Source organism: Felis catus, chromosome C1 (assembly GCF_018350175.1).
Source record: "Felis catus isolate Fca126 chromosome C1, F.catus_Fca126_mat1.0, whole genome shotgun sequence".
In the NCBI taxonomy this organism is placed as follows: domain Eukaryota; kingdom Metazoa; phylum Chordata; class Mammalia; order Carnivora; family Felidae; genus Felis; species Felis catus.
In genome coordinates this window covers 137,414,533-137,433,706 of record NC_058375.1, presented here as the reverse complement: position 1 = coordinate 137,433,706, position 19,174 = coordinate 137,414,533, and the positions used below count along the sequence as shown (strand labels likewise).

The 19,174-nt window shown below is 35.4% G+C and overlaps 2 long non-coding RNA genes across 3 annotated transcripts in view; one reads left to right on the top strand and one right to left on the bottom strand.

Moving 5' to 3' along the window:
• The window catches only part of LOC109502680, a 799,154-nt gene that overhangs the window by 450,832 nt on the left and 329,148 nt on the right, over positions 1–19,174 (top strand). The window contains exon 8 of one of the 2 annotated variants that reach the window (XR_006583187.1): positions 2,264–2,381. The exons of the other annotated variant lie outside the window; for it this stretch is intronic. This is a non-coding gene — a long non-coding RNA (uncharacterized LOC109502680). The remainder of the gene's footprint in view (positions 1–2,263; positions 2,382–19,174) is intronic. 2 annotated transcript variants of the gene reach the window in all.
• Positions 1–19,174, bottom strand: part of LOC123379145 — an 81,126-nt gene that overhangs the window by 26,739 nt on the left and 35,213 nt on the right. The window lies entirely within an intron of this gene.

Sequence of the window (19,174 nt, the reverse complement as noted above, 5' to 3'; positions counted from 1 at the left end):
ATAACCTCAAAAGAGACCAATTTTGGATTCTATAGGATATAGAAGTTAGAGTAAAACAGGGAATAAGACGGATATGTCCCTGTGTTTTGGAGCTTAATTTCTGGTATAGGTGATAGTCCAAAATTATATAAGCATGTATTAAAAACGAAGTAGATTAAAATGATAGAGATAGAGAACAGACTGCTGATTGCTAAGAATTAGGGATGGTGTGGGGAGTTGTGAGGGGTAGGTATGACTAAAAAGAGGTATCCTGAAGGACATCTTTGTGGTGATGGAATAGTTCTGCATCTTGATAGCAGTGGTGTTTACATGAATCTATCTACACATGTTGTAAAATGGCATAGAACTATACACACCTTGTACCAAAGTCATGCTTTTAATACTGTACTATAATTATTTAAGATGTGCCCATTGAGAGAAAGTGGGTAAAGGAAATAGGGACCTGTCTCCACTGTTTTTGTAACTTCCTATGAATCTATAATTATTTCAAAATAGTTTAAAAATAAGATGGATTGAGTGACTGATGGATAGATACTTGTTTAAGAGAATTTGTCAACATTTTAACAATTTTAAGTTGACCGTAAGTTGTAATAAATGCAACGAAGGAAACAAAGACTAAGAGAATACAGAAGGATCCTAATTAAGGCAGGCTATTCAGTGAAGACTCCTTTGAAGAAGTGACTCCAGAATAAAGATGGATTTATTCATGTAAAAGTCCAGTTCATTCTAAATCTTTGGATAAACATGTTCAAGGGAGGAAAGAACTAATGGTTTCCAACAATGATACAAATACTAACGTGGTTGGAACTTAGTGAATGAGGGATAGAATAGAAAGATAGGTGTCTGATAATATAGGGCAAGCATCAGCAAACTTTTTTTGTAAAGGCCAAATAATGAATTTTAGGCTTAATGAAGACATAGGGTCTCTGCTGCAACTATTCAGCTCTGCCTATGTAGTGTGAAAGTTAGATAATACATAAATAAATGAGCACAGCTTTGTTCCATTATGACTTTATTTATAAAATGAGGCAGCAAGCTGGATTTGTCGAGGGGACTATAGTTTGATGACTTCTGATCCAGAGTCTTGTAAAATAAGGTGTTCAAGTTTGAGGCCAAAAAGAAGTAACTGAGTGGTACTAAATAGGAAAATTAAGTTTACCATTAATAGTTTGTGAAAAATAGGAAGAAGGTAGAGATACAAAGTATAAAGTGTATTAATTTAATTAAAGAAAAAGGATGGCTTAGGGAAATTCACTTGAAAAAGTTTTAGAAAATCACTGTCTTTTTTGTAAATGTTCACAAACTTCCTATGGATACTCTATGTACCCTAATACAGTGTAACATAATAGTCCTGTCGATGCAGTAGTTGTGATATGGATGGAGTCGGAAGCAAGATTACTTGTGTTTAAATCATGACTAGGTCAGGTACCATCTGCCACTACACAGTTCATTGACCTCTCTATACCAATTTATACTACTTAAAATAATCAGGAACGTTATTGTTCTTTAGTAGTCTTAATAATATTTTCCAATAAGATAGCCTTAGAATCAGGGTTTCTGTCTGATATATCTGGGATTCATATAATATTCTTCTTGCTGTTTAACAAATTTTTGGCTTTCATTATTATGCTATTACTTCATCATCTGTGTATACTCTGATCTCTGATATTTTCCTCTTTCATGTTTTCTATAATTTTCTGGGTCAATGTTTATTTTTATGCTCTTTGAAAATGCTCTGGGGGGATACATTGAATCTGTGGCTAGGTATAAGAATAATTTAAACATGGAAAGTAAAATTTTCAAAATGATTAGCTGACTGGGGATTTTTTTAGGATCACCTGGAAGTATACACATGTAATTGTAATACAATATAGGAATTTAGTGTGTGTATTATTAGAACCCAAAATGCATGATTAATTATTTTTCTGTTATATTAGGTACAATAGATTGGCTTTAGAACTTTATATATAATATATAAATACATGTGTATTTATATATTATATATTTTCTGATTTGCCTTGTTTACTACAGATTCTCTAGCTTGTCTTTTAGCTAGGGTCTTAATATCATTAGGTCTTTCCGATCAGTGCACTCCATGAGATTTTATTTGTAACTGAGTAAAGTGGGAATATCTGTTTGTTCAGCTCATACAATGTAATTCTGGACCCAACAACATCATCAGTAACTTTATGATCCCTAGATCACATCTTAGGTAGTGTGTTCCAAGATACAAAAATTAAAGCTGAAATCTTTAATTCTCTAGCTTCCTCATTGTGGCAGAAGTATCTGCTCTCCTTGGTGACCAGTTCAGCCATGGTATTGTGGGAGTCATTTCCATAGGCTCTGGTTATAGCCTCCTCTTCTCATTTTTCCAGTGATTTGTAAGTACCTAATTACCTGTATCTTATTCTTTTCTGAATAAAATAGCTGCAGTACCTATGGACCCTGACACTGAACTTTGGTTGTTCCCATGTTTGATACAGAAATGGTTGCAGGTAAAAACTCAAGGATAGGGATTTATAATTACTTACCTGGCCTCATTGGATTTGAAGGCATAAGAGGTTGGGATACTAATAGTTTTCAATGCCCAGAGACAAAAGATAGTTAATTTAGTGTGTATGATCATCTCTTTAAATTATGCCTTTAGAGGACCAAGTGACAGAGATAATAACAATGTGATGAGCAAAAGGATAAGAAGGACAGTATGGTAGGTAGCCTACTTCTAACCACACTGCCAAACATAAAGAAAGGGACATATTCAAACTAAAAAAACAAACAAAAAAAAGTGTATTTATTTTTTTGAGAGAAAGAGAGACAGAGTGCGAGTGGAGAAGAGGTAGAGAGACAGGGAGACACAGAATCTGAAGCAGGCTCCAGGCTCTGAGCTGTCAGCACAGAACCAGTCAGGCCTGAACTCAAGAACCGTGAGATTATGACCTGAGCCAAAGTCAGATGCTTAACAGACTGAGCCACCCAGGCTCCCCCAATATTCAAATATTTAAATTGGTTTTAGAGAATATTAGAAAATCCAGATTTTCTAGGATTTCTCTAAAATAATTTCTTGTATCCTGTATTTCAGAATTGGTGTAGTCAAAAATCAGACACTAACTCTGATTCTACTGGTGACTAAAAAAAAAATGTAGATTGAATTCACGCATCAAATTTCACACGAGAAGAATAAGGACAGGGCTTGGAAAGATGCACCCCAAGAATCAGAGTAGTAACAACTGAGAGAATCCAGATAACTAAATGTCTCCTGAATCTAAAATTTGCCTGAGGCTTCTGTATCAGCAGACCTATCAAGTCCTCCTCTGTCTAATGAATCTGGCCACACCATACACAGATATCTGCTTCTGATTTTGCTTGTGCAGTACCTTATAACAAGATACCAATTCTCCACATGTCCCACCCCTACTATCCCATTTGCCTCCATATTGATAACTATAGTCAGTACTCTGCATTCTGTAGGGTCAAATTACTAAGTAACATGGTGGAAGAGAAGGCTTATTCACCAAAGAATTGCAAACTGTGCTCATTTATATCAGAATAAAACAAGTTAATATGTGTAGAAGGAAATTGCCAGAGAAGAAAGAATGTACTGTTAGACTGGGCTGACTTTATTGCTATGGATTCAGTATGCTAGTTCACTGATTCTCAAAGGTGGCCTGTGATGAATGAAGTCGACATGCCTGAAATTCGATGATGTGATGTAGACAGAATTATGATAATAACTGACCAGATTTACCACGTGTGTTCATCTCCCTGCCTCCTTTCCTGGTGGCCTTAGAGAACCTGGAGGACATTCCTTCCACCAAAGCACTGAGTGAGTAGAGCACCAACATTTTTGAAAAGTGCTTGACCTTTTTAAGCTGAAGATGAAAGAAGGAAATGTGAACATTGATAGAAGATCCCTGATTTCAGAGCAAATGTCGGGATCTGAGGGCACTTAGATAACTCTTAAGTATCAGAAGCCAGGTGGCCAAGATTGCCCAACAAGTAGCAGGGGCAAAGTGGTAACAGAATTGCTTGACTTAACTGCATATTTAGTACTGGCTAACTGATTATGAAGCCTTTAATGAAGAAAAAGAGGCAGCCATCTAAGGCAAAATTTGTTAGTATAACAAAAGAACTCTAAAGATGGTGACCAGAAGCCTGACTTAATCGCAATAGCAAACAGCACTCAGGTCCCGATTTTCAGATCTAAGTTATTTTATTAAAACACTTTTTTAAATGTTTATTTATTTTTGATAGAGACAGAGTGCGACTTGGGGAGGGGCACAGAGAGAGGGAGACACAGAATCCGAAGCAGGCTCCCCACTTTGAGCTGTCAGCACGGACCCCAACACGGGGCTTAAACTCACTGTGAGATCATGACCTGAGCCGAGTCAGACACTTAACTGAGCCACCTAGGTGCCCTAGATCTGTTATTTTATAAAGATGGAGCTCTTTATATTAAGAAGAAATCAGTTTTCTATGAGAAAAATCCTAAAATAATAAGTTTGGAGCCATTTGCCAGTACGATTATGCACTAAGGACAGTAAAGCACTACTGTTAATTGTTGGACACTGTCTTTAAAATGATGCTACTTCTCAGGGATCTATACATTACTGCAGTCCAGCAGTCAGAATGGGGATCTGTAGGAAAAACTGAGCATGATAAATGGATGTCTGGCACCCAAGTTTGTCTTCTAGTGAGTTAACAGAGTCCTCAAACCCACTCATGGTTTTTACTCTAGCTCTTGTGTTATATGATTAAAATATCCGCACCAACTATCAGAATCTCTACATGGGCTTCCACCCATGAAGTAAGGACTGTCATGACAGGAATTGAGAACTTGAAGTCCTGGAGTTCAGCTTCTTTATCAAAGTATCACGTTCTTGGGGAATTACAAAATAAGTGCCACCAACTGATCCTTGAAAGACACAGTGGTGCAATGTCTTTCTTATTTTCTTTTAATTGGACTGCTTGTCCCACACAGAAGACAAATGGATCTTAGAAAATTAAAGTAGATTATCATACCTTTAACAAGGTGTAACCACAAATAAACCAATTGTTTTAGGTGTAATTTCAGTGTTAGAGCAAATAAGCATAACTCCTGGTACTAAGTATGTAGCTATTGATCAAACAAATATAGTTTCTTTTTCTAATCCAGTAGGCATAGAGTAACAGAAAGTGTTGGCTTCCTCCTGGTGGAGACCGCAGTCTACCTTCATTATCGTTCTTACTCTCCATCAGGACCCTGATTTAAATCTGAGAGACCTTGATCATCTTACCATTCAGGACATCATGTAAATTCACTGTATGAAATCTTGTTGATAGGACCTGATGAGCAGTAAGTCACACATGTCCTTGATACCTTAGTGAGACATTTTTTGCCATAGAATGGGAGATAAACACTATGAAAATTAAGGAGTCTGCCAAACTTTTGTGAGATTTCTGTATCTGATGGGCTAGGTCATAGTGGAATACCTACAATGAAAAGAAAAATAAGGTGATGAATTTCATACACCTTTCCTCTAAGAAAGAAGAATAGTGTGTTTAGAGGAAATCTTTCCAGCTTTAAAACTTCCATCTCTGAGTAGAGTACAGACTAAGGAAGGTTATCTAGCTGACCTAGCCTATAGTTCAATTAGCTCTGCCATTTAGCCCTTATGATTTATCAGAACCAGTGTAACATTAAGTGTTTATAGCATATTAGAATCCCATTCTGAGCCTATAGCAAACCTAGGTTAGAGAACAGTTTCAAACCCCTGAAATTTACAGTAAGCCATGTCTTCTTTGTAAAATACAGTTCTTACTTTCAGAGATAGTTCCTGTTTGATACTCAGTTCTGGTAGGGATTTAACTGGTAGCACCATAAGTCACTAAATAACCATGTTGTAAACCTCAGCTCTCTATCATGAATGGCTGCTATGTTTTATTAATCCATAAAGTCAGGCATATGTACCTGAAATTCATCATCAAATGAAAATGGTTCATGGAGTCACTATACATCTCAATTTTCCCAAGATAGCCTCAATTATTGTCCAAGCATTTCATCCCGTTTACCAATTTAGCATTCAGAAGAGTCCTAGATTGAGTGATACATTATATAGTTACCAAGTAAGTCACATGAGGAAGTGAATCATTTCTTAGTGTGTCTACTTTTATTCTACTGCTTCCTCTGCCTCAATCTACATCCCTGAGTTTATAGGACCAGTTAGCTGAGAAAGATAAAAAAAAATTGAGACTGTTTTATAGATGGTTCTGAACATCGTATTGGTATATGTAAGAAGTAGACTATTGTAACATTTTAGACCAACTAAAACATTTTTCTCTTATGTATTGATATCTAAACCAACAGAGCTTAGTAGTGTGGCTTTGAAAAGCCAAAAAAGTTAGCTATAACAGTGATTAGAGCTATTCCTGCTTCCACCATTTCATCAATCACTGGAGGCTGCTCATTATAGACTCTACCAGTGGACCCCCTTGCTCTGTGCTTTTGGGTTGTGTTTGGCCAATTGGGAGTACAAAGAGGAAATAAGAAGGAGAGAAGAAGGAGGTCAAGGATATTTTCTACTTCCCTTCTTGCAGGCTTGCCACAGGCTGGTTGTATCCTTCTATGGAACATCCCCTCCATTGGTCAAACTTCTAGTAAAAATTACCTCTCCTTGCCCTTTCTGGGCTAAGGGTGGGAGTTCTTTGTAGTTTCCCTACTCTCTGACTATACATTTGTCAATAGACTGTTTATTAAACACTCTTCAAATGATCCAATCTGAGAGTCTTTCTCCTGCTGGTACCCTGACCTATTCACCATGTAAAAGAAAGAAAGCTAGCTTCAGAGGTGTTCAGGGCATTGACCACTGAGGGGGATAGAAGCCTGTTAATGAAAGCAGGACACAGTCAGCCAGACTTGGGTATGGCCAGCAAATGAGTAGAGGAGATTAGGATGTGAAAATAACATATCTCAATAGCAAATGTGAAGCAAATAATTTAAACATTTTTTTGCCTTGTTTCAGGCTGAAGCTCTGGAGATGAGTCTGTAGGTCATTCAGGCATCATCAGGTGTAAGGTTAGATAGGTTAAGCAAACTCTCAGCTTATGTATAGAACTCTCTGTTTTATATGCTTTAAAATGAAGTAAGACCCAAGAGTTTTATGACTCCCAAAATTCCCTTTATCTTTCTCAAGGCAATAAATCAGCAGTTTGTCAGTTGTATTTATAATTTGCTCTTAGATGTATAGACATTTTTTTCCAGAGTCCAGTATTCTTTAAAGGTGACATTTCACCTTACCTTTTTTTCTTATGCATATATTTTAGATCTCTTAGAAATATGAAAAGGGAAAAATTTTATGACTATTCAGTAATCTCTTTTTACAATTCAGTTTAGGAATTTCACAGCAATAACTTTCATTTATTTTCATCTCCTTTTATCACAGTTGCTGACCTATTCTTGATAAAAGGCTTATCTACTACTCTAATGTTAAAAACATACAAGTCTTGAGCCCAGGAATCCCCAAGGCTATGCTGATATTGTTAGTATTTATATCTAGTAATCATATAAAATTTAATTTAATTTTAATACTAATATTTAAATTAGAAGACTATTAGAGCCATATTTCCCTTATGGATATAGTTGTCATGTAAGTGAATAATTGAGTCTCAAAAAATTGATCTAAGATAAAGAAAACAAGAGAGAATATTTATTTAGCATAAATATATTTGCTGTCTTATTCTTGGAAAAGGCAGCATGGTGCTACAAGTGAATTTGTAGTTTTAATTATTTCTTCCTTCTCTGCCTAACTTTAAGAAGAGAATTGGGAGAGAAGAGGGAGGAAGGTATAGGGAAGAAGGGAAGGAAAGAAGAGAGAAAGGAAGAGGAGGAGAAAATTTTTCCTTAAAGAATCTCCCTTTTAGGGAATATTCAAAACATACCATGCTCAATCCCCATACACACATACCCCCAATCCAAGGACATTCAATCTCCAGGCCTTGGCTAAATACAGCAATAAAATATTTAAAAATTCTTGGCTGTGTAACAATTATTTAATTTCAAAAAAAGGAAAGGAAGGAAAAGAAAAGCTAACTTGAGAATTTTTAAAAATTCAGGGGGTTCTTTTTAAAGTCTAAGTAAGATCCTGTCTTATAATGAACAAAAAACCATCTTTGTTAAGCACTTTATTGCTTTAGTCTCATATTTTCCATTTTATTACTTCTGGAAAGTCTAGTTAGTACTGTTTCCAGGGATTTATCTACCTTGATACTTACTTTGATGGATACCATTAACCATGTTATCTAATAAGTCCCATTAAAATTTGTGTTATAAATTATTTTTTCCATCTTACACTTATTTCTCAAGTATTAGTTTTCTTTCTCATTTTCTATAATGAAATATTTGAAATCAGATTGGGAAAAAAACCCTGAAATGAACAAATTTCTAAAGTGAGTTGAATACTGAATAAGGAAAGCTAGCCAATTCTTTTAGGCAAGATAAAAAACCGAAAGTAGCAGGCAATTTTAAATAAGCTCTTCAGTGTTCTGAAAAATATAAAATACAGAAAACAAGGGTGATAGAAAGGATAGAATGTGTTTTGGAGTTACATAAAATCCAGTACAATTTTTTTTAAGACTTAAAAAAAGATTTCATAGGAAATTTCTCTTTCTCTCTCTCTCCCACACACACACAAAATCAGTGTGAGCTACAGATGTCCCTTTAGATGATGCTGTATATCTCTGGACCTATGTCCACAAGCCAGGATATTATCTACTTAGGTGACTTTCTTAATTTTTCATAAATGGTTGACCCAGTGCTTGAGACAATCTCCATAAGTTGTTATGACCGACATCTTTAGAATGTAGATAAAATAGCTAAATATCAAAAAACAAAATCAAACTGGTTTTATGAAAAAGATATTAGGAAGTATTGTGCCATATAAAATACGGAATAGGGATGCCTTGGTGGCTCAGTCGGTTAAGTGTCCAACTCTTGGATCTGGCTCGGGTCATGATCTCACCACTTGTGATCCCCTGGGCAGGCTCTGTGCTGACAGCATGGAGCCAGCTTGGGATTCTCTCCCTCTCTCTCTTTCTGCCCCTCCCCTGCTTGTGCTCCCTCTCTGTTTCTGTCTCTCTGTCTCTGTCTCTCTCTCTGTCTCAAAAATAAATGTTTAAAAAAATAAAATAAGGAATAAAATGAAATTTTTAAGAATAAAATTTCTCTGACTCTTTCAGAAATTAAATACAATTTATACTGATCTGAGCAAGCCACATAATTTTCCATTTTGAAGTTAGTAGATTGAGAGGGAGTATTGAATTTGATGGTCTCTGGTGTCCCTTCTAGGTTTAGTATCTGTATATCATACAGTATATAAAAGACAAATGTTTATATATATATATATATATATATATATATATATATATATATATATATATATATATATATAAAGGTAAACCTTTCAGTATCTCATTGTTGTTAAGACTCATTGCCCATATATGTATGTATGTATGTATGTATGTATATATATATATATATATATATATATATATATATATATAAAGGTAAACCTTTCTTCTGGCTGAATCCTTAAGTAAACATGCTGAGCTGATGTATGTTGCATATGTAACAGAGTGACAGATAAAATTAAGCTACTGAAATTCATTACTAAAACCTCATTGGACCAGACGTACTAGTAGAGATTCTAATGGAGTTAGACCAACATTATCAACCATCCATTTATTTCAACAATCTGAAGAGGAAACCATCCCAAAATCATTGGTTCTCAACGCAACAAAGGCTCTGGTCCCATAATCCTCTCCTCTTACACTGATCTTCAGTTCTTCACTTTCTATCCGTGTCAGTATCCAACCTCTTACTGAGTCTTTTTAGGTCCGTTTATATCATAGCTCTCATATTAGACTCAATGAAATGTAAAATATAAGAAGGAAGAGGACTTGTTTATTTTCACAGCTGTATCTTCAGGCTCTAAAGTAGTGCTGACACATAACAGGCATGCAATATTTATTATATAGATTCACAGGACAAAAATTATTTTTTAAACAGATACAGCAGTTCTGGTCTCTATCTCCCGAGTGGACTGCTGCACCTCTTACTATGCCAGGTAGTAGTAAGTACTCAATAAATATTTGATGAATAAATGGATGAAGGAATTTTCTTCCCTGTCTATAGCATCTATCTCCTTTATCCTCAATATTTACTTGCTTATTTATTATTCATTTACTCATTCAACACATATTAATTGAATGACTTCTATTCCCAGGATCCGTTCTCATTGTTAGGAATGAAGAGATAGTTTCTCGCCATAGAAGGAAAATGTTCCCACTTTTAACCTCCAAATTATAACTGGGAATGTAGAGAGCCATATTAAACCTATAAATTACTACATGTAAATATAATTTTAGACAATGATAAGGGATATCCAAAAATTAAAATAAGGTAAAATAATTGATTGGTCATAGAAGACCTGGGAAAATTACATTTGAACTGGAAGTCAAATAAATTGTTGGTGTGATTTCTTCCTTCTCCTCAAAAGTTTTTGATCTTTCTCCATTGCCTCTTGAAGGAGGGAGAAAAAAAATCAAACATGATATTTAAAACCTTCTACCATCTGTACTGTCTTTCTAGAATTAACCCTGGCTCTTCCTTTCAGTATCTCATTGTTGTTAAGACTCATTGCCCATCAGAATCACCTGGGAAGCTTTTTGTCTTATAATAAATAAATCATATTTTAGTGATATCAGTTTTATTTTAAAAAACAAAAAAATTAAATGGGATACACAATGATTCCACTAAATTTGAACTTGAAGTTAAAACTGCCACCAAACCACTTTGGGCTCCTCATGTCTCTGAAAGAGCAGGCAAGGAAGAGAGTTGTAGTGTTGGTTGGGGTGATTGATAATTTGGACTGCCAAGGGGGAGTTGGATTACTACTCCTCAGTGAAGGTAAGGAAGACTATTTTTGGAACATAAGATATCCCTTAAGGCATCTGAGGATTACCATGCCCTGTGATTAAGGTCAGTGGAAAATTATAGCAACCCAGTCAAGGCAGGAATAGTAATGGCCCAAACCCATCAGAAGGAAGGTTTGGTTCACCCCACTGAGTAAAGAAGCATGACTAGCTAAGGTACTACTCAAGGCAAAGGGAATACAGAATGGTTACTAGAAGAAGGTAATTATAAATTCTAGATACAACCATGTGACTAATTATGGAAACAAGGACTATAATTGTCCTAAGAATTTATTTCTTATTTTGTTTTGAATGTATTTGTGTGTGTATTTAGCAACTCTTTGTTTTCTCTCCTCTCTTACTCCTATCATACAGCATAAGGTATATTGGCTTTATGTTAGTATTCATGTATTGTTAATTTTATATCATAGTCTAAATTATGGGATATCAAGAGAAGAATAAACATCATTCAAGGATTTTACCTCCTGTCCTGAGGATCAGATTAGTACATTTTTGATTGTATGCAGCATAGTTGTGTCATGTTGGGTGGAATTGTGATCTTGATTTATCTTTATTTGGAGATTAAGTATGGTTTAACAAGATGTGTAAGAGTGCCAAGTAGATTTACAATGGTGATTTTATGTCAACATACCTGGGCTAAGGGATGGCCAAGAGAGCTGGTAAAACATTATTTCTGTGTCTGTGAAGGTGTTTCTGGAAGAGATTAGCATCTGAATGGGTAGACTGAGTAAAGGAGTTCATTTTCATCAATGGGGTTGGGCACCATCCAATCCACTGAGGGTCCGAATAGAATAAAAAGGTGGACGTAGGGTGAATTCTGCTTGAGCTGAGACATTTATCTTCTCTGGCCCTCAGACATCAGGTATCAGTGCTTTTGGTTGTTGGGCCTTTGGACTCAGACTGGGCCTTACACCCTCAGCCCCCTTCATCTCAGCCCTCTCATTTTTCCTACTTGTGCTTGCAGGTGGCAGGTAGTGGGAGTTCCATAATGGTATGAACCAATCCCATAATAGATCTTCTCTTATCTGTGTCTATGTCTATGTCTATATCTACCTTCTGTTGCTTCTGTTTCTCAAGAGAACCCTGCCTAATACACTTCCCTAGAATATAGTTATTATATAGAGTTGGCTTCATGTCTTATCCCAATATGGATTTCACTTACCAAGATGCCAGGAATCATCCATAACTACTTAGTACTAAGAAACCTCAATCTAATACGACTAACCATTCCTGCTGCCCAATAACATCCTGGTTTTAGTACTGGACTTTTGACATTCTAGTCAGTGGTTGTTCATTCTACTCCACACTCATTAGATGCTTAGAAAAGCTTTAGGAAATGTGAGTTAAATATATTGCTCCAAACATATTCGAACATAAAACTGGCAGTGTAGCAGCCATTTTTAAATACACAAATTAATACATTTTGTTCTTCTTCCCTTCCCAGTACAATAATGCAATTACCCAAAACAAGCTGGAAGGCTACCTGTATTTAAATAGAAGACAAGATGATTTAGCCATATGCAACAAATACTCCTCTTTCCCCCAAAAGTATTTCTTGTAAAATCTAATGTTATTGTAAGCACTCTTCATTTTTCTTAACATGGATCTTGTATAGATGCTGAAATACAAGCTGGATAAAAACTGCACTTATTAGAATTTTGTTATTTTCAAATTAAAAATAAATAAGCTCCCCTAAGATACTTTTGTCCATTATATCTAAGAAATATGACACTAAAGACTTTTTTAAAAAACTCATATGTTGGAGTTTTTTTTTTTTTTTAACTTACAAAAATAAATGCCTTAGTCTGTTCTGGTCTGTTGAATTATCCAGATATATTACTTTCAAATATTATACAATCTTCTGTTCAGTTTTGAGCTAGTATTGCTTCAGATCTTGCAACAAATCTCACCAAAACATGCATTAATAAACAGTACTATGGATTCCATTCAGTGTCACAAGGCATTTGTTGTTCGGTTGCATGGTTTTATGACTTAAAAAATTTTTTTAGTGTTTATTTATTTTTAAGAGACAGAATGTGAGCAGGGGAGGGGCAGAGAGAGAGGGAGACAGAATCTGAAGCAGGCTTCAGGCTCTGAGCTGTCTAGCACAAAGCCCGACGTGGGGCTCAAACCCACAAACCATGAGATCATGACCTGAGTCGAAGTAGGACACTCAACCGACAGAGCCACCCAGGCGCCCCTGGTTTTATCACTTTTCTAAGGATTTGTCACATATCCTAAAAGACCATGCAATTAATCTTATGTAGATTCACTAAATTAGCCTGTAAATAATGTAACAAATTGAAATACAAATTAAAATTAAATTAAAATACAAACTCAAAGCATTTGAAAATAAATCTATCATATTACATTAAAAACTTTAAAGTGTGAATGGCAATAAACTAAGTACAGGAAGAATGGTAAGTACTTCCCATTTTGGAGAGGGAAAAAATAAGGAATTGTATAGACTCCCTAAGATTGAGGAGGGAAGATTTTGTTGGCTAAAATTTGAGCCTTAACTTTGTCTTACAGAGTAAGACACTTTGATAGTTGCATGGGATAAGGGAGAGGTCACTGTTGTTTCCCAGTCTTAGACTATACTCCATGTAACTTCATTCCCCACTGCTCCCTGGAGTTGATAGACAGTTCTCATTGATATTTTGTTTGGGTAGTGATATATGTGTGTACGTATGTTCTGTTCAATCAATGCAACTTTCCTTAAGACACCTTCATTTCTCTAAGGAAAAAGTCTGTAAAAGCAAATATTTGCATCACCAGTAGTCTTTGTTTAGGGCAGGGTATCTCAGGCTTGGTAACTAGTGACATTTTGTGTCCAATAGTTCTTTTCTGTGGAGAGTTGTAATATGTACTGTAGGATGTTTGGCAGCATCTCTGGTGTACCTACTAGATCTTGGTAACACTCCACAATTGTGGCGACCAAAAAGTCCCTAGAAATTGCTATATGTCCTTGGGTGGAGGAAAGGAGACAAAGCCATACATGGTTCAACACCACTGGGTTAGATCAGTTGCAATGTTCTATTATTGGAAATATATGCTAGAATAAGTTTGATTTAGTTTTCTCTGTATTTGAAAATTACAACAGAGTTATCTGTGGAAGCTGTTATAAAGAAAGGCCAAAATACAACCACATCATCTTTTCCAATCATATAGAAATATTAGAAATCATCTTTATACAGTTTTGGTTATTGATCCAATATGTAGCTTTTATGGCCCAGCTCGTAAAATAAGACACTCAGATGGGATGGAATACAGGAGAGTTGTTATTTATTGTTTACCCTAACTAGGACTGTCTTTCTAGCAAGAATATATCTCATACCATTAAAAGCAAAACTGTGTAGAGTCCCCACAAATCCGTAGATTCCTTTAGATTCTGTTGTGGAGTGATCATCCGTGAGTTTGTCTAGATACTAAATTATATACTCTAAATTATTTTTAGCGTATATTTTAAGGATTCTATTTTTTCCTGCTTGCAACATATTCTAAACTTTGAAGAGAAAGTTTATTTTTTCAGCCAGTTGCTTTTCACAATCTGTTTTAAAACCACGAATTTTTCCATTTTATTGCTCAAAAGTTTTAATGACCTGAATTATTATAGAACACTGAACTGATTTCAAAAATAATATGAGCATTGTGGAAATGAAAAAAAATAGTTTCATCTAAACTTCCCTCTAAACATTTAATGTTACATTTCTTTATATTTAAAGTGCTACCTTTATGTATGGTGGAAAGGTAATATAATTCAAGTGTTGTTTGCTTAGTGTAATATCTTCATAGCCTTTTGGGTGACACGATAGCTCTGAAGAGGACATCTGGGAATTGGGTAAATCATTTACAACCCTTTCCAAGGTTTAATTTTGTCCCTGTTCTCAAGAAACAAGGCCTGTCTGATTTCTGCATCATCTGGGAGTATAAATAAAACAATAAAAAAATGTCTGTCTATAAGAAGGGATCTTAGGTATGGGAATAACTTATTTGATCTTTTTTTTGAAGATACGAATGAGGCTGGATCTGGTCTTTTGAGAGCTCTAGTGGTGTAGCAGAGAGTGAGGTTTCTTTAATATCCATGATGCTCAGTATTTTGACTTAATTAAACTAATAATTTGTTATCGAACTAAAGTCACCTTCTTGTCTCCACATTTTTTAAGTTTATTTACTAATTTTTGAGAGAGAAAGAGAGAGAGCGAGCGCATGAGTGAGTGAGGGGCAGAGAGAGATGGAGAGAATCCCACTCAGGCTCTGCACTGTCAGCAGGAAGTCAGATGCGGCCTGGAGCTCACCTGAACCATGACATCATGACCTGAGCTGGAGTAGGATGCTTAACGGACTGAGTCACCCAGACACCCCCAGGTCTTCACATTTAAAACCATGTTTTTATTGCCATTTTATTGTTTTTCTGGTTGTTTTTGTGATTCTTCTCTGTTTCTTTTTTCGTCTCTTGCTCTCTCTCTTTGTGATTGTTTCCCTAGTGTTATGTTTGGCGCGCGCTCTCTCTCTCTCTCTCTCTCTCTTTTTCCTTTGGTGTGATCTATTACAGGTTTTAGATTTGTGGTTACCATAAGGTTCATATATAACATCCTAAGTGTATATAGCAATCTGTATTAAGTTGATGGCCATTTGAGTTCAAACACATTCTAAAAAAAAAAACTTTTAAAAAATTCCTTCTTCCATGTTTTATGTATATGCTGTCATGTTTTACATCTTTTTATTCATAATTTTCTTACATCTAATTTTGGACCTAGAGGGTATTATGCTAAGTGAAATGAGTTAGACTGAGAAAGACAAATACTGTGTGATTTCACTCATATGTGGAATCCAAAAACCAAAAGAAATGAATAAAGAAACAAACAGGAAGCAGAAACAGACTTATAAATAAAGAGAGCAAACTGATGGTTGCCAGAGGGGAGTGGGTGGGTGGATGGGCAAAATGGGTGACGGGGAGAGAGATACAGGCTTCCAGTTATGGAAAAAGTAAGTCATGGAAATAAATGGTACAGCAGAGGGAAAATAGTCAATGCTGTAATAGTAATAGTAATAGTAATAGTGTTGTTGTATAATGGCAGATAGTAGCTGCACTTGGGAATATAGCATAACGTATAGAGATGTTAAATCACTATGTTGTACACTTCAAGTAATGTAACATTGTGTGTCAACTGTACTCAGATTAAAAAAAAACAAAATAAAAAAAGTAAGGTCATGGTTTTATTTTTTTTATTATTTATTTATTTATTTATTTTTTATAGCACTGCTAGGGATACAGGAGTGCTGATTTATTTTTTTAATTTTTTTATTTTTTTTTCAACGTTTATTTATTTTTGGGACAGAGAGAGACAGAGCATGAACGGGGGAGGGGCAGAGAGAGAAGGAGACACAGAATCGGAAACATGCTCCAGGCTCTGAGCCATCAGCCCAGAGCCTGACGCGGGGCTTGAACTGACAGACCGCGAGATCGTGACCTGGCTGAAGTCGGACGCTTGGCCGACTGCGCCACCCAGGCGCCCCAAGGTCATGGTTTTAAATCAGACTCACATAATTATAGAAAAGAATTGGTTATTTACTGGAAAAAATATGATTTACAGTGCTTTGAAATGTATTGCTAATTACCTATCATATCAGAGTGACTTACAAATATTCACATATCCAAAATTGGTCACAAAAGAAGGCAGTCCACAATGAATCTATGAATTTTCTCAATGAGTAAAAAAATTCATATGTCTAAACATATAATACATATAATGTATGTACCTATTGTTTTTTGTCTACTCTGCATCTTTATTTATTTATCACTTCTACCAAAAGAGAGAAAGGAGAGGAGAAAAGAGAGAGAGAAGCCAGTTTAAAAGAGTAAAAGATTCTGGGGGCATCTGGGTGGCTCAGTGGTTAAGTGTCCAACTGCAGCTCAGGTCATGATCTTGCAGTCTGTGCATTCGAGCCCCGCGTTGGGCTTTGTGCTGACAGCTCGGAGCCTGGAGCCTGGTTTGGATTCTGTGTCTCCCTCTCTCTCTGCTCCTTCCCTGCTCGTGTTCTGTCTCTGTCTGTCTCTCAAAAATAAATGAACATTAAATTTTTTTTTAATAAAAAAAAATAAAAAAGTAAAAGCTTCTGGTTCAGAATTCATTCACCAAGAGTTTTCTTTAACTTTAGTCTGTAGAGATCTTCAGTGTAAAAGTTTCCTTGATCATTTTAACTTTAAGAAGTGACTACTCCCATCCCTATGTATTGGAGTATCACCATATTTTCTGTTAGTCTGTACGGAGTAAGATGGTCTTGGATTTGGAATCAAAAGACCTGGGCTTCATTTCTCTATTTTCAAAATGATTGACTTTTCAAGGCTCATATTTTTTTTGTGAGGATGTACAGGAAATCAGATACTATTTGTGAAAGCCTTTTATAATCTTTAAAGTGCTTTACTAGTGTTAATTCTTCTTGCTATAGCTATTATCAAGCTCGACCTAAGAGCCTCTAAAATGTTACCTATATCACTCAGATTTCTACAACTATATAATGACATACTCCTTAATTCCCTTCTGTTAATGCTTTGGCCTCCCTCTTGCAAAATAGCAAGAAACAGTTAAATGTTCCAATTCCTAAGAGGTTGAGCACTTCTACAAACAACAGTCAGAATAGGGAAAAAAGAAAATTAACAGTTTTCTGCTAATGACTCATATTAGGCCTCTTTGGTGGTCTAAAGCAATGGATTACATCTTTTTATCATTTCTTCCATCTGCCTGTCACAGGACTACGACGGTGATTGCTAGTTTTGTTGTTAAAAATGTCACCCCCATTTTTTCAGAATCTTTAAAAGTAAACACAGGAAAAGTGGTGTATACCTGTCATTTAGATCAAATAAAACAAAGGTCGATGGAAATACATTTCTCGTTTGAAGGGGCTCCCCTGCTGATTTTGTTTATCAGAAAATGGCAAGTTTTTGTTCCTAATGGACTCAAATTTAAATAAAATCTGACCCTGGAAATAAAAGCAGCCATTATGACGAAATAAAATTATATACTTTGGAGGAGAAATTGAATTAGAATGCTGACTTTCTTTGGTTAAATTCTTTTACATAAGGAAATGAGCAAGAGGGAGAAAACTGTTGGATAAAGCGAGCATTTTAAAAATCAATAATTGCTTCTAATTTACTTTTAAAAACTTTGTTTCAGACTTCATAGAGTATCATGAATTATACCGAAATGTGTATATGTGCTTTACACTGGAGTTTAGCTAAAGCCAAAAGGGCAAACTGATTTGCATTTTGGTAGTTCTCCTTAGCAAATAAAATTCTCAAAAAACCAAGATTTTGATGGCTTAAGTCTCACTATGTTTTGAAAACTGGAGTCATTTAAAGATCAAAGAACATTGGGAAAAATGTACTTGAAAAATGAAGATAATAGTATAGACCTTATAAGATCCCATTTGATTTTAACTAAAGTTCATGTTAACTTAAAAAGAAAAAGGCTCTGACACTCATGTAATTTCAGGAAGAGTTTATCTTAATAGTTTGATGGGGAGCCTCTCAGAATCACTACCTCTCTTCTTGGCCTCCTTGTTTTGAGAAAAATTATTTTTATTTTGATCGTGTTCAAAAGAGTAGTTCTGAATTGATGAAATTTAATACAGTAAGACACTTTTTATATTGAAACTCTTTAATTCATTTTGGGGAAAAAACAAACAAACAAAGAAAAAACAAGCCAAAGTGTATATTTGTGCTTTGAATAGGTATGCTTGTCCCTTAGAAAAGTTAAAAATTTTTATAGTTATTTTGGATAAAATAGAAGTAACACAGTCATGACTTCTGCAGTTAATGGAGAGCTTGAGAGAATATCTAGACCAAAGCCTTCTTTTTTGGTTAAATAACTCACAGTTGGCCACATTAAATTATTTATTGGGGGCCACCTTTATAATTATGGCACAGTTAAGACTAGAATCAGCAACATGTAATGGAAAGAAACAATCTTTGTAATAGGACAGTTCTGGAAACTAAATTCCCCTATTTATTAGCTCTACTGGTTTGGACATGATGTTCACTTCCTCAGAATCTCAGTCTCCTTTTACCACATTTTCCCATAAGGCTCTGCTAAGGATTCGATAAGACGATGTTTTAAAAATTACCTGGTATATATTATAGATAATAGAGTCATTGATCAAATATATATTCAAGGAGTAAATTAAATGTATCAGACTTTGTTCTAGG